Source organism: Copidosoma floridanum, unplaced genomic scaffold (assembly GCF_036245765.1).
Source record: "Copidosoma floridanum isolate Cflo_tuat_1 unplaced genomic scaffold, Cflo_Japanese_pri ptg000007l, whole genome shotgun sequence".
In the NCBI taxonomy this organism is placed as follows: Eukaryota; Metazoa; Arthropoda; class Insecta; order Hymenoptera; family Encyrtidae; genus Copidosoma; species Copidosoma floridanum.
Window position 1 is genome coordinate 15818655 of NW_028321884.1, and position 12625 is coordinate 15831279.

Consider the following 12625-nt stretch of genomic DNA (forward strand, 5'->3'; position numbering starts at 1 on the left):
AGTTACGTTTCCTACTCAACCATTAATTTTATCGATTCTTTTTAGGATTCACCTAAGTGTAAACTACCTTGCCAAAAAATACATTTTTACTACCATTTTCGGAAGCGACTTATCGACTAAAAGACTATATTAACCTAAGACGGGCACTATTAAACCAAGTCAGCCATCCACTAGCAGACGTCACTTGCGGAATTGTTCTCCGCAAGGCTGGAAAACCCGGTGACCGACGACTCTATACTACCCTTTTAACTCTAAGCTTTTAACCAGTAATCACTGATCCTCTCCAAGGTCTGCGCTGGAAAAACCTATAACAGCTATAAAGAAAAAAAAAACTTAAGTCAACGGGACTGCCTCCACTCGACAAGTATCACTTACCAATCTTCCTATCGAAGATCACCCAAACAACTAAATTTGCAAATAAAAAAGGTGCTTTAGACACCAACGTTTTCGACGTTATACCAGGAGACGTTGGAAAAGAGCTCTACAACTAGCCCCAAAGCTTTAGACTTTGTAATTTTTCTCCCGATCAGTCTGGGTTTTCAACAGTAAGTCAGAGAAGATCACCCCTAGGTATCCAGTCAGTTACAATTGCTTTTCACTGCAGTCAAGAAAAAGTTAACTCAAGAAGCTCACTGGTCTTTTTTAGGGCCATCGGACGTCGAACTACCTTGCCAAAAAATGTATTAAAACTTAACAAAGTTGACAGAAAACAGCTTTAAGGGGTCACAAAAATTTTAAGCATTTCAAAAGTTGCAAGAGGGTGAATTAGAAGAAAAACTTTAAGTGTATCTAATAAATACAATTTTACTTAGGCGTCAAGAAACTGACGCAGAAAATTTATCGAGATTGAAACAGCAGCTTCAAAATCGACAACTAAAGAGTCTATTACCTGAGACATCAGCTTTCCATTGCACCCTCACAGCAATCTCTGAAATTTTTTAAGATCCTACTTCAGATTTTTTAAAGAGTAAAGAATGTATTTGTGTTTTTGGGGCAATAAAAACGAAGGGTTTCAGGTCCAGGACTTTGTTGCTCTGGTTATAAAGTTGTGAGATATTAGAAAAAAATTTTTTTTTTAATATAAATTCTTTGGGGGTTTAAAATCTTAACAGCTTTAAAAAATAGCCCTTTTCGTGAATTTTACAGGAGATACTGTAAATCAACGGCTTCTTATGGCCACCGATTATTTTCTGGCATAAAGAACGCACGGTACTTTTCAGCATAATTGTTTTTTTGAATTTTTACACCTTATTATTTGACCAAATAAACTACATGGATTCCGGAAAAATATGTTTTAAAAAAAAAGATTTTTGTTCTGAGATGTATCAGGAATATGTGTAAAATTTCTTACTAAAAGTGTTTCACATTACATGTCATTACACTACGGAGTTTTATTGCGTAAATCTCGGGCAAAGCCGAGACGGGGGGCTGCTAATTGTTTATATTCAGTGAAGGTTTAAAAATTTCCAATAAATATTTTGAAAGCTTGAATCCTTTTTCAGCAATCAATTTATAAGTTCCGTCTTTGAGGAGACCAGTTGTATCATTGAAAGGGATCGTGGGTATCGACACCGTAACGAAGCTGGTAAAACAGCCCGCATACATTGAAGTGATAATGAATGATGTCAGATAGAGCGATATTTTAACAATTTTTAATAAAAGAAACCTAAGTTGTACATCTGAAAATCTTGTTTAGAATACAGGAGTCAATTTATTTTTATTCATAAGTATCCAATGTTCTTCAATACTTTGATTATAAGTTTTTTTTAAATAGTAAACATCTAATCAGCTTAATAGGTAGAGTTATCCTGTTACGATACATATAGACAGTTTTAAAGCAAAATAATTTGTTTAGCTTTGTCATAGCAAGCAAATCTTTCCTTAGCTATTCAGACGCGTTGTAGACACTTTTATTTTGAGTTCGTTTACCTTCAGACAAAACTAATAAACTGTAGAGAATTCAATCAATTAACTGTCTATCCTTTCTATTGAAGCGAAACTTGTCATAAAGAAAAATATACAGTAACGTTAGAAGTCAAATGTCAAATTTATCATTTAGAACTTAAAAAATTGAATGGCATCAAAAAAAAATCAAAAGCCATAATTTTATGAAATCGTTAAAATTAAAAAATTTTGAATTTCATACAAATCAGTAATGTCAATTAAGCCCCGTTTTTCCTGTTTTAACAAAATCTATAGCAGCGTATAATCTTATGCATACTGTAAATTTAGCAAAACGATTCTTTTTTATTGTTCGAAACAATAGTAACACCAAATTTCTATAAATTATATTTTAAATTCACTAGGCCTTGTACAATTCCGTTGTTCGTCAGATAAATTATTAATATGTGAAATAAATTAGTAAATATGCCATTAACTTCTTAGTTTATTTAATGTTACTTTTGTAATGAATTAATCGATTAAGACACGCCCTCTCAGCGTAACTCTACCGTAACCCAATGTTATTGCATGTTGTGATTTTGAACGATATCAACCTTAGATAACGATATATAAATCAACAAAAAAAAACACACATTTTAAATTTACGGAAAAAATTTCTTAGTAGTTCACCTTCAAATTCCTGATAATATAAAAACCGCCATAATATTATTAAACCAACAGTTTATGTCTAAAACTTTTCCTATCATTATTTTCTGTTACAATTAAAGTACAATAATTATACTATCACATTTCTTACTGTGTTAGACATGGTAATTATAATTATGCTCCGTGATAATTTTTTTGAGGGCTCCTACATAATAAGAATTGCTTACAATATAATAAAAATTGTTTTAAATGTAATAATTTACGTCAGTAAGTGAGTATGTTTAAGATTTTATAAAAAATATAGTTATTTTTAGTACGGTTATAATACTTTTTTTAACAACTTTTTTTTCTATTGTGTTTATTCAAATCTAATCATTGCATAGGTTTTTCAAGCCACAACCTTAAAACGTTAAGAAATGTAAAAACGGCAGGTGGCTTAAAAAAACAGTACTCAATGCCAAAATAAGGCTTTATTGTATACGTAGATACATAGGACCCTCCTTTAATAAGCCCATCTTCTTCGCAACTGCGGTTGAGGACATAATTATATAGTCACAGCCCCAATGCTTTTACGATTTTTCCTAAGCTTTTCCCTTTCCACTTTCTCAGTTATCGATAGCTTATCTGTATTTTCTGGCACACGAAAAAGTAACTACGCTGTTGAGCCGAGGAAAAATACTCGATACCCTTGAACATCTTGTGTCAGTACTAATGCGTTCAATAAGTATGACTATTCTTTTTTACCTCCTTCTACTACGCAGCTCTGCTCATAATATATTAACAATTATCGGTACGTGTCCTGCAGGTGTTTTTGTTTCACGCTTATCTTTCCTATAATCTGCTCTGTGAATCAGACACTGCCCCGATGGTAAGTACATCATTTTATTGATCGAACACACTTTTTTAGATTTATATTTGAAATCACAAGCCACCGAATTGTTGGTGTGTTTGAGTTTTAATTTTTGACGCCAACGTGATGATGTTTTAATAAATACGAGCCATTTCTTTGGCAACAAAAAAAAACAAAATTCATAATTCGACATTAACCACAAGCTGAAAATGAGTGATAAAACACCTGTACATGTTACGCGACACGTGTTGATCAAAGTTGGAAAAAAACCTTTTTTGTTACAATTACAACGTTTATCAAACAACCTTTCTTGAGGTAAGAATTTGACTGTGTTTAGAGTTGCATTCACGCAGTTTACTATATTATTAAGTCGATTTGAACATATTATGTTTTCTTAATATAATTTAATAAATCTGAATCACTGTAACACAATTTTAAGTTCAACACAATTAATAACGTATTGCACTTAAATTGTTTGAGTGTGTAATTATGTTTTGAACTATACTACAGTTTTACTAGCAGATAAGCAGTACGTAATTTAAAAAATTTTTTTTTTATAAATTACTAATTAACGTATTGTTACGCTTTCTTTTTTGATACCTCTTTTTATTGTTCAAAATTTCGTTTCACTTAAACTCTAAGGTTAACAATGAGGTATTAAAAATTATAAGAAGTATCTGAAATAGTTTAGTGATTCTCTTACTATCAGCCACTTTGTTATTTTATCTGCATTCAAAAGCACTGTTTTGTACATCGTAACGAAAATATTGTCATTAATTGTAAGTGTTTTAACTTATTGAATTCAAGTTAAATAATTGATGCCCAATAACCCGCCTTTTAATAAAGAAGTACATATCTGTTTATATAATAATCTTTACCATGATAGATTTCGTTACCTTCTACTTAGAATTAAAAAAAAAAATTGTTTCTTGTACTATAATACATTATTTTCTTCTTAAGATCACCACTACTTTTATAATAGTTATTGCTAAAACTGAAAGATTAATTTAAGTATTAATTTTAGATCATATTTTCAAGCTGTATTAAAGTAGTAATGTTATTGTTTACCTGATATACATATCAGATTTAATAAATTTACCTTTTTCTTTTTATTTTAAAAAATACTGTATTTTTTTGGAAAAAGCTCATTTGTTCTTACAATTTGTTTGGAAACATTTAGAACGAGAATATCAAAATATTACAATCGATAGTTTTACTAACTACCATTTAATTTTAAAGGGACAAACATTCAGTTTTAGGTATAAAAAATACATATTAATAAAGTAGTAGACAGACGGAGCCGAAATAATGTTGAGTTTCCAAAAATTTTCCACTGTCTACTTGAATAATAATTTACAAATTATTATAGCTTAGTTTGTCATTTTGTTAATCTGGTTTTAAATAATGATACATTTAAAATTTACATGTAATTGTAGTTTTTGTAGAAAACTTTTTTTAAGATAACAATTTTATTAAAACAATTTTTTAAGACACAATCTTGAAGAGAATCAGTACACTTTATTTAAATAGTTCTTGTTACTTTAACAGTGCTACATGCATCTGAACTTATTGTTTAGATACAATCAGAAACTGTGATTGCAATAGAAAATGTAGCCTTTTTCCAGCATATTCAGATTGGTTTCTGCATTTTTTGCAGAAAAAGATAATACTCCTGTTATTTATAAGCTGGATTGTATATTTGAAGAGAACAAGTCGTAAGCTAACATGTAAAAGCTATCTATGTTTAGCACTTTTTAAAACGAAATTGAAAAAAATCATTGTATTTTTTCACTGCTACTCATTTTTTTGTATCATTTTCTGCGCATTACGAGAAATGTTCTGTAGCTGCAACTAGCTACTACGCGCAGAAAATAATCACACTGTTTTGAAAAGGGAAATTTATTAAGAAAAAAGGGTTATGCCATGTTGTTCACAGAAAGTCTCTTTTGAGAATAACGTTTTCTCTCTCCTTCGGTTCGAACTACAAAACAAGTAGCTATGGCAACAAACTACTAAAAAATAAAACAATAACGCTATGTTCGAATGTCTCGTGATGACCGTCCACGAGAGGAAAAGGAACTTCCTCTCCACCCTGACCCCTCTCATCCCGTAATTTTACCGACAAAATGCTTCTGTAGTGACAAATCGGCTCTGAACGACAACTCCTCTTCTATTGTCAGGCATGCAAACAACGACACAACGATCGTATCAACGACCGCTATGCGTAAGACATTCGAACGAAGCACCTTCTTTCACAAAAGAAGCTTAACGCTTTTTTATTAAAGCGAAGGAGAGGAAAAACTAACAAAAGTTGTTTAAAATAAGCCGACTCTGTCGGGAACATGCTCCATAAAATAAACCAATACATGCGTCACAGGTTTTAAATATTTATACCATAGTACAAAGTGAATAATACATTGAGCCATTCCCGAAATCGTGACTAACACCATCACCACAACACCAAACTAATCGAACATTGACGTCCACTGCTCCCACCAATTACAGTAATTGGTGAGGCAACGTATCCACTCTCAGCAAATACAATCTACCGTATCTCCTATGTACTATTCAAATTCAACAGCCAATCAACTTCGACTCGTGACCTTTTTTTCTTCTACCCTACTTTGGTTGACAAAATGCTTTTTCCCCAAGTTTTTGATTTTTTGGGTGTCTTTTAATTTTTCATTTATAAGTGCTCAAACTATGTAATAATCTTTTGTATGTAGTATGTAGATATGCTTACAATACGATGATTTCTTCGCAGATGGTTTACGGGAAATTAGTATTAGTAAAGACATGTTGACTTACCTATGTGTTATAAAATCTGATTTAATCTACTTTGCACTACCGGTGATTAATTGAGTTACGAAAATTAAAGTCTAGTTGAAAATAATAAAGATTCTAATGTTCCTATTTTTTACAAACTGAAATTTCTCAGGAACAGAAACTATTTAGGAAGAATAAAAAATTTCGAATTGTTAGTAGGAATTTTTATTTAAAGCCGTTTAGAATGGTAAAGAGTCACTAAATAATTTTTATGATGACTTTGTTTTTAACGAGAACTACGTTAATCGATGGACTTCTACTATTTTTTTGGACGTACATGTTTTAATTTTATGGGAAGGGTGTGCCTTTTTTTCTATAAGTCAGAAATCTAAATTGATTTCTTGCATATGTATTGCACAATTAAAAAGTGATTTCTTTAAAGAGAAAAATATGATTAACCTGACAGCACCCACATTTCTATCTGCTCTTAAAAAAACTCTTAAGATAGTCAATGCCAAAGTTTTCCTACCGTCATAATGATATTAGGGAGCTGTACTTTGAGACATAACGTATTGCCTGTAATCCACGTGTAACATCATGCTCTCTCTCGAAAAAAATATAAATATTTTAAAGAAAAAATTTTTAGTTACATTTAGAACAATGGAGATTATGTCAAAAAATTAGAGTTGGAAGTCAGTTGCTGTAAACGTCTCTGTCTTAAATTCATGAAGAAAACACGCTGTCGTCTCTTACTTGATGATTTCAACCGTATTGATTAAATTTACCAGAATATAGATTTTAGCAGATGGCAAGAGCCTTCTTAAGTATTTCCCATGATTTTTTTGGTATGAATACAATATTTATATAAGTATAATAATGTCATATTTATTAATGCAAAATGTCGAGCTGCAACATCCTGCCTAATTTGACTGGGTACAACAATAAAAATGCCGCAGTTTTACGTACACGATAGGTTTCAGAGGTACACAATCGTCTCCTATTTCTAAAAACGTATTGGAAATTTCATATAGGTATGACGACTGTTATTCGAGAGCCAACACTTGCAAAAAAAGTGGAAACGGAATAGAAAATTGAGAGCTCTTTTAATTTTTCTTAGTAAACTGAGGTATGCGTTCAATCAAAAGCTGTGACAACTGCACACTCGTTGTGTAAGTCCTCGATACATATGTGTGTTATTACTTTTACTGGATTTTCTTACAATAAGACATGTTTCGAGTATATGGTATGAGTCCTTAAATAATTAGAGTGGAAACGGCATACAGGGCATCTTCTAGGGCATGTTCTAATTCAAAGGTATGAATGTCTTACATTCGGGACCTAATATAGTGTAAGAAAAAAAAAATATCAGACATGCCTTAATGTCGAAAAAACACGATAGCTATAAAAATTAAGACGATAACGTAGACTCACAGATATTTTTGACACTACAACTCTTAACTAAACTCTTCGTTAGCATCCCCTTCATTTAAGTTACTCTAAGATATGTAAACACATACCTACGTATTACGGAATCGGATTCGATCAATTTTGCGCTTTTGGACAAAACTTAGGATACTGTTGGGTGGAAAAATCAACTTTTCTCTCCCTTGGGTATTCTCTTGTCTAAAGTCAGTTTATTCAATTCGGTACAAGTATAATATCAAGTGAAAGAACACTGTGTAGACGAGACAAGACGTAGAAGAGGAAAAAACGATGATGCCGAGTTGACTCTTTAAAGACGACTGACTCCAGACGCGCCCACCGCTCGGAGGGCGCCACACACCCTGCTACCGCTGGAGACCTCTCTAAATGCAGGACGGGCGATTGGTTGGTGAGACCGGGCAATTCAAATACCAGCCAAGACAGTGGTCCAGACGGGGGTCAAACATCTCGCCTACATTGTTCCTGGAACAAAACAGTAGTCCCGCCCACCGTACGCGTGTCATCTGGAGCACTGTGGACGGGTGATAAAGGACGCCCACTCGTGGTCTCGACCAGCAGGAGTGCGAGCTTGGTGACTGGCCGGAGGTACTCGCCAGTGGAGATTCTGATGACGGCGGCTCGAACTAGCCCGTCGTGGCCTGGGTGCACACGGAGAATCCGTCCAAGAGGCCAGTGGCCGACCACGCAAAGGAGGGTAGGATCGAGGACAGCTACGACGTCTCCAACGGCGAAATTCTGGCGTGGCGTGGCCCACTTAGGGCACTGCTTGAGGGTGTTAAGGTATTCCCGGCTCCAGCGCGTCCAAAACTGAGCTCGAAGGCTGCACACAAGCTCTTAATGGGCAAGGCTGTTGGGGCACTGCTTTGCAGGAAGGGTCTCGATGATGGAGTTTACAGGGGCTCCGGTAATGAAATGCCTGGGCGTAAGCACTTTGAGGTCATCGGCTTCTCCAGAGAGTGGGACCAAGGGTCGACTAATGAGCACCATTTCGATGCTCACTAACACTGTTGAGAGCTCCTCGTAAGTGAGGTGTTGGCTGCCAATGACACGTCGGAGGTGTCTCTTGACGGACTTAACGCCGGCCTCCCAGAGACCGATAAAGTGAGGAGCTCCAGGCGGAATAAAGTGCCAATCGATACCTTGGTTAGCTAGGGTCCCAGCGATGAGCTCGCCCTCCATCTAGACCTGCTGCAGTGCTTCCTGGAGTTTGTGGTCAGCTCGAGGAAAACAGGTAGCGTTGTCGCTCCATAGCTCGGACGCACGGCCTTGGCGGCCAGAGAAGCGCGTGAGAGCAGCCAAGAACATGGCAGCAGAGAGATTTTCAACCAGCTCGAGGTGCACGGCCTTTGTGGTCAAGCACACAAAGAGGGCGATGTACCCCTTTAAAGTGCGAATCCCGCGTCCTCTGGTGGCGAGTATGTCAAAGCATAGTCAACCCCAGTACGATCGAAGGCGCAAAAGGGTGTGACCCTAGGCCGAGGAAGGGGGGCCATCTGTTGAGACGCAGGCCGTGCTCGCAAGTGAGCGCAAAGGAGACAATGCGGCAAAAAAGTCTTGATTCGACGGGTACCGCCAATGATCCAGGCACGTCTTGCAACGTAAGCGCTGGTGACCCTGAAACATCCTTGCAACGTGCATGAATGCGCCCAGGACAAGACGAGGCGAGATAAGTTGCAGGAGCCGTGGATGATCGGAGGTTGCTGCTCATCGTAAGTCAGCGCAGAGTGCTGAATCCGCCCGCCAACCTGGAGGACTCTATCAGTGTGGATAAACGCACAACGGAAGCTAGTGGATGATTGTTCGGTAGGGGACGCCCGAGTCGAAGGAGCGAAAGCTTTCTCGTGAAGGCCCGCTCTTGACTTAGACGAACACAGGCCAGGAACGCATCTGTTAGCTCGATCGCGGTCAAGAAGGGCGTCACTGGCCGATCACGTGTCCGACCGAGGCGAGCCCGAACCCATCGGCGCAAACGGGCAAGAACCCGGAGCAAGGTGCCAAGGTCGGAAAATCGATCGAGCAGATGGGTTTCGGGCCGCTGGACGACGCAGCAGGTTACAGGCGTCGATGGCTGTGTAACCAAATCCTCGTGCGGCCAACACTCCAGGCCATTTGACAGCCAGGCTGGATCATGCCACCACGAGCTCTGTAGATGAAGTTGGCCGGCATCAGCGCCGCAGGACGCGACATCAGCTTGATTTGATGAGGTTGGCACGTAGCGCCAGATGTTAGACGGTAGTAGCTCCTGGATTTGGGCAACATAGTTGTCGACCAAGGCATTCCCTGTGGGCTCCACGGAACGAAGCCAGCGCAGGACAATTTGGGAGTCAGTCCACGCACGGCAGTTTTTGATAGGGACATCGAGCTCCGTTGATGTCAATTGAAGCAGCTTGGCTGCGAGTAGCGCGGCTCGGAGCTCAAGACGAGGTATCGTCATCCGAGGCTGGAGCGAAGAAGCTGGCTTTAGAGTTCGGATTGAAACGAGCTTGATTTTAGCCAAAAGAATGTGGCAGCGCACTAAGCCTGTAGAGTCGGTAAGTTGAGAAAAAGTTACAGCTGCCATGGCGTGGCGGCTTGCATCGGAGAAGGCGTGGAGCTGCAGATCCAAATCGGGTGACCATCCAATCCAGCGTGGGATAGCAAACCCATGGATCGCCTAAAGCTCGGAGGCGAAAGCTGACCACCGGCGGGCCATTGACGGTGGCACGACCTCATCCTAGTCAAGTCCAGCGCGCCATAAATCCTGGAGCAGAAACTTGGCGTTCAGGATGGTAGGGGCAAGCCAGCCACACGGATCAAAAAACTGTGCCAGAGCGGCGAGAATTGTCCGCTTAGTGTCTTGAGCCTGAACTCGGGGAGGAGTAAAACGGAAATGGTCTGAGGCTGGATCCCAGCTAACACCGAGTTCACTCACAAAACCATCAGTGGCTAGCTCTTGCCAAGTGGAGCGAAGGCGCTCTTCTTCTGAGAGGTCGCCTAAGAGCTCAGGCACGTTTGCTACCCATTTCCTCAACGGAAACCCTCCAGCTTGCCACAGGCAGCTAAGCTGGTTTCGGAGTTTGCGTGCGGCATCGAGGTTGTCAGCGCCGGATAGGATGTCATCCGCATAGCGATCACGCATGGCAACAGTTGCAGCTCTAGGCCACCTGTTGCCTTCATCCTCGCACAATTGCTGGATGACGCTCAGTGACAAGTAAGGCGAACAAGAAACGCCGTAAGTGACTGTGAGCATCTGATAGTGTGTAGGCGGAATGCTTGGGTCGGGGCTCCACACGATGCGTTGCAGGTCAACGTCCTGAGGGTTAAAATGAATTTGGCGAAACATCATCCGGGCGTCGGTGCAGAACGCGAAGCGATGTCGACGCCAGCGTAGCAGGACCGTTGGCAAGGCTGCCTGGAGCCTCGGCCCAGTGTGCAGGACTTCGTTGAGACTGTAGCCACTCAAGGTCGCGTGCGAGGCATTAAAGACGACGCGCAGCCTTGATCCTCGATCCTAGCGCTGCCAGATGCCATGGTGCAGGATGTAGTACACGGGACGAGTCGGCGCAGAGACCAGAGCATTGGACAATGGCCTCATCTGGCCCAGCGCGACGTACTCGTCCATGAATCGAGAGTACTCAATGGCCATATCTGGGTTCCGATGAAGGTGAGCTTTCAGGGACCTCAAGGATGCTCGGGCACTCTGTAGACTGTCGCCGAGGAGATGGTGGGCGTCCCGCTTCGAGGGAAGCCTTACTATGTAGCGATTATCCTCGTCACACCGATGGTCGGAGAAAGTCCGCTGGCATTCAATGTCAGCATGCACCTGACGGCGTGCCTGTGGGAGGTCCTCGAGCTTCCAAAAGCGTTGCAGTAGGGAGACAAGTTCCTGATGCCAGGCTGGGGCAGCTTCGTCTCGTAGGGTTGAGCAGGAGAGGACGGAGCTTGATGAGCGTCTGGGCACCCGGCCCGTGAGAACCCAGCCCACGACTGTGCGCTGACCAAAGATCTCACCATGCTGCATGGACTCGGGTTTGAGCAGACGAGGATAGACGTCAGCACCAAGGAGAAGTTCAACCTTGCTCGGCTCATCGAAGGTGGAATATGCGAGGTCAATGGATTCCCAAAGCTGCCGGACTGATAGATCCAAAGACATTGCAGGGGTGTAGAACCCGAGGCGTTCCAGACACAAGGCTGACAGCGTGATCAAAGTAGTGTTGTCTCATAGCACGAGGTTGAGCTGCACTCTCGCCGTTGACCGGACAATAGGATGGCCCCCGAGTCCGGAGCGGCTGATGGTAGACGCCTCCATTGGCGCCTCAAGTCGGCGGGACACTCGCGCTGGCCCAACGGTGACCTCAGAACACGGATCAAGGAGCGCTCTGACAATTTCTGTGCACCCGGTGTGGCCACTGAGCTGAACAAGGGTGGTTGGGAGCACTGCTAGTCATTGTTGGGGCTTCAGGTTGCCATCGCTGGCTTCGGAGCGAGCAGAAGGCTGTGGTGGGTGGCGCGGCAGTGTTGGCAGACGGACTTGGACGGACAATCTTTGACGGAATGCCCCCGCTTCAAGCAATTGAAACAGAGCCTTTTGCGGAACACGACGTTCTTCTTGGCCGTCGCGTTTAAGCCCTGGAACTCGCTGCAGTGGCCTAGATAGTGAGCAGCATGACAGGTAGGGCAGGTAAGCGAGCTTTCTTGAGTTGCAAGGGTGCGGAAGCTCCGGGTGGCTGAAGAGGGTGCCGTAGTACGTGAGCTGGAGGGCACAGGAGCGCGTTTTATGCGAGAAGCTTCAACAGATCGGAGAGCGCGACACCCGCGACGAAGGAAAGACGCCAAGACAGAAAACATGGCTATGTTAACTCCTAGCTCCGGGCTGGATGCCTCAAGCTTCTCCAACTCATCCTCCCAGGCCCGTCTAGTCAATGGATCCAAGCTCGTGGCAGCGAGTGAGACGAACCAATCGTCCCAGTGGTCCACAGGGCGACCTAGAGCGCGGAGTTGGTCTCGATGGCGCTCAAGGGTGTCCAGCAGTGTCTGTAG

At 41.2% G+C, this 12625-nt stretch overlaps 1 protein-coding gene across 1 annotated transcript in view; it reads left to right on the top strand.

The window, feature by feature from the left end:
• LOC149375455 (uncharacterized) overlaps positions 1 to 12625 on the top strand; it is a 41868-nt gene that overhangs the window by 10134 nt on the left and 19109 nt on the right. The window lies entirely within an intron of this gene.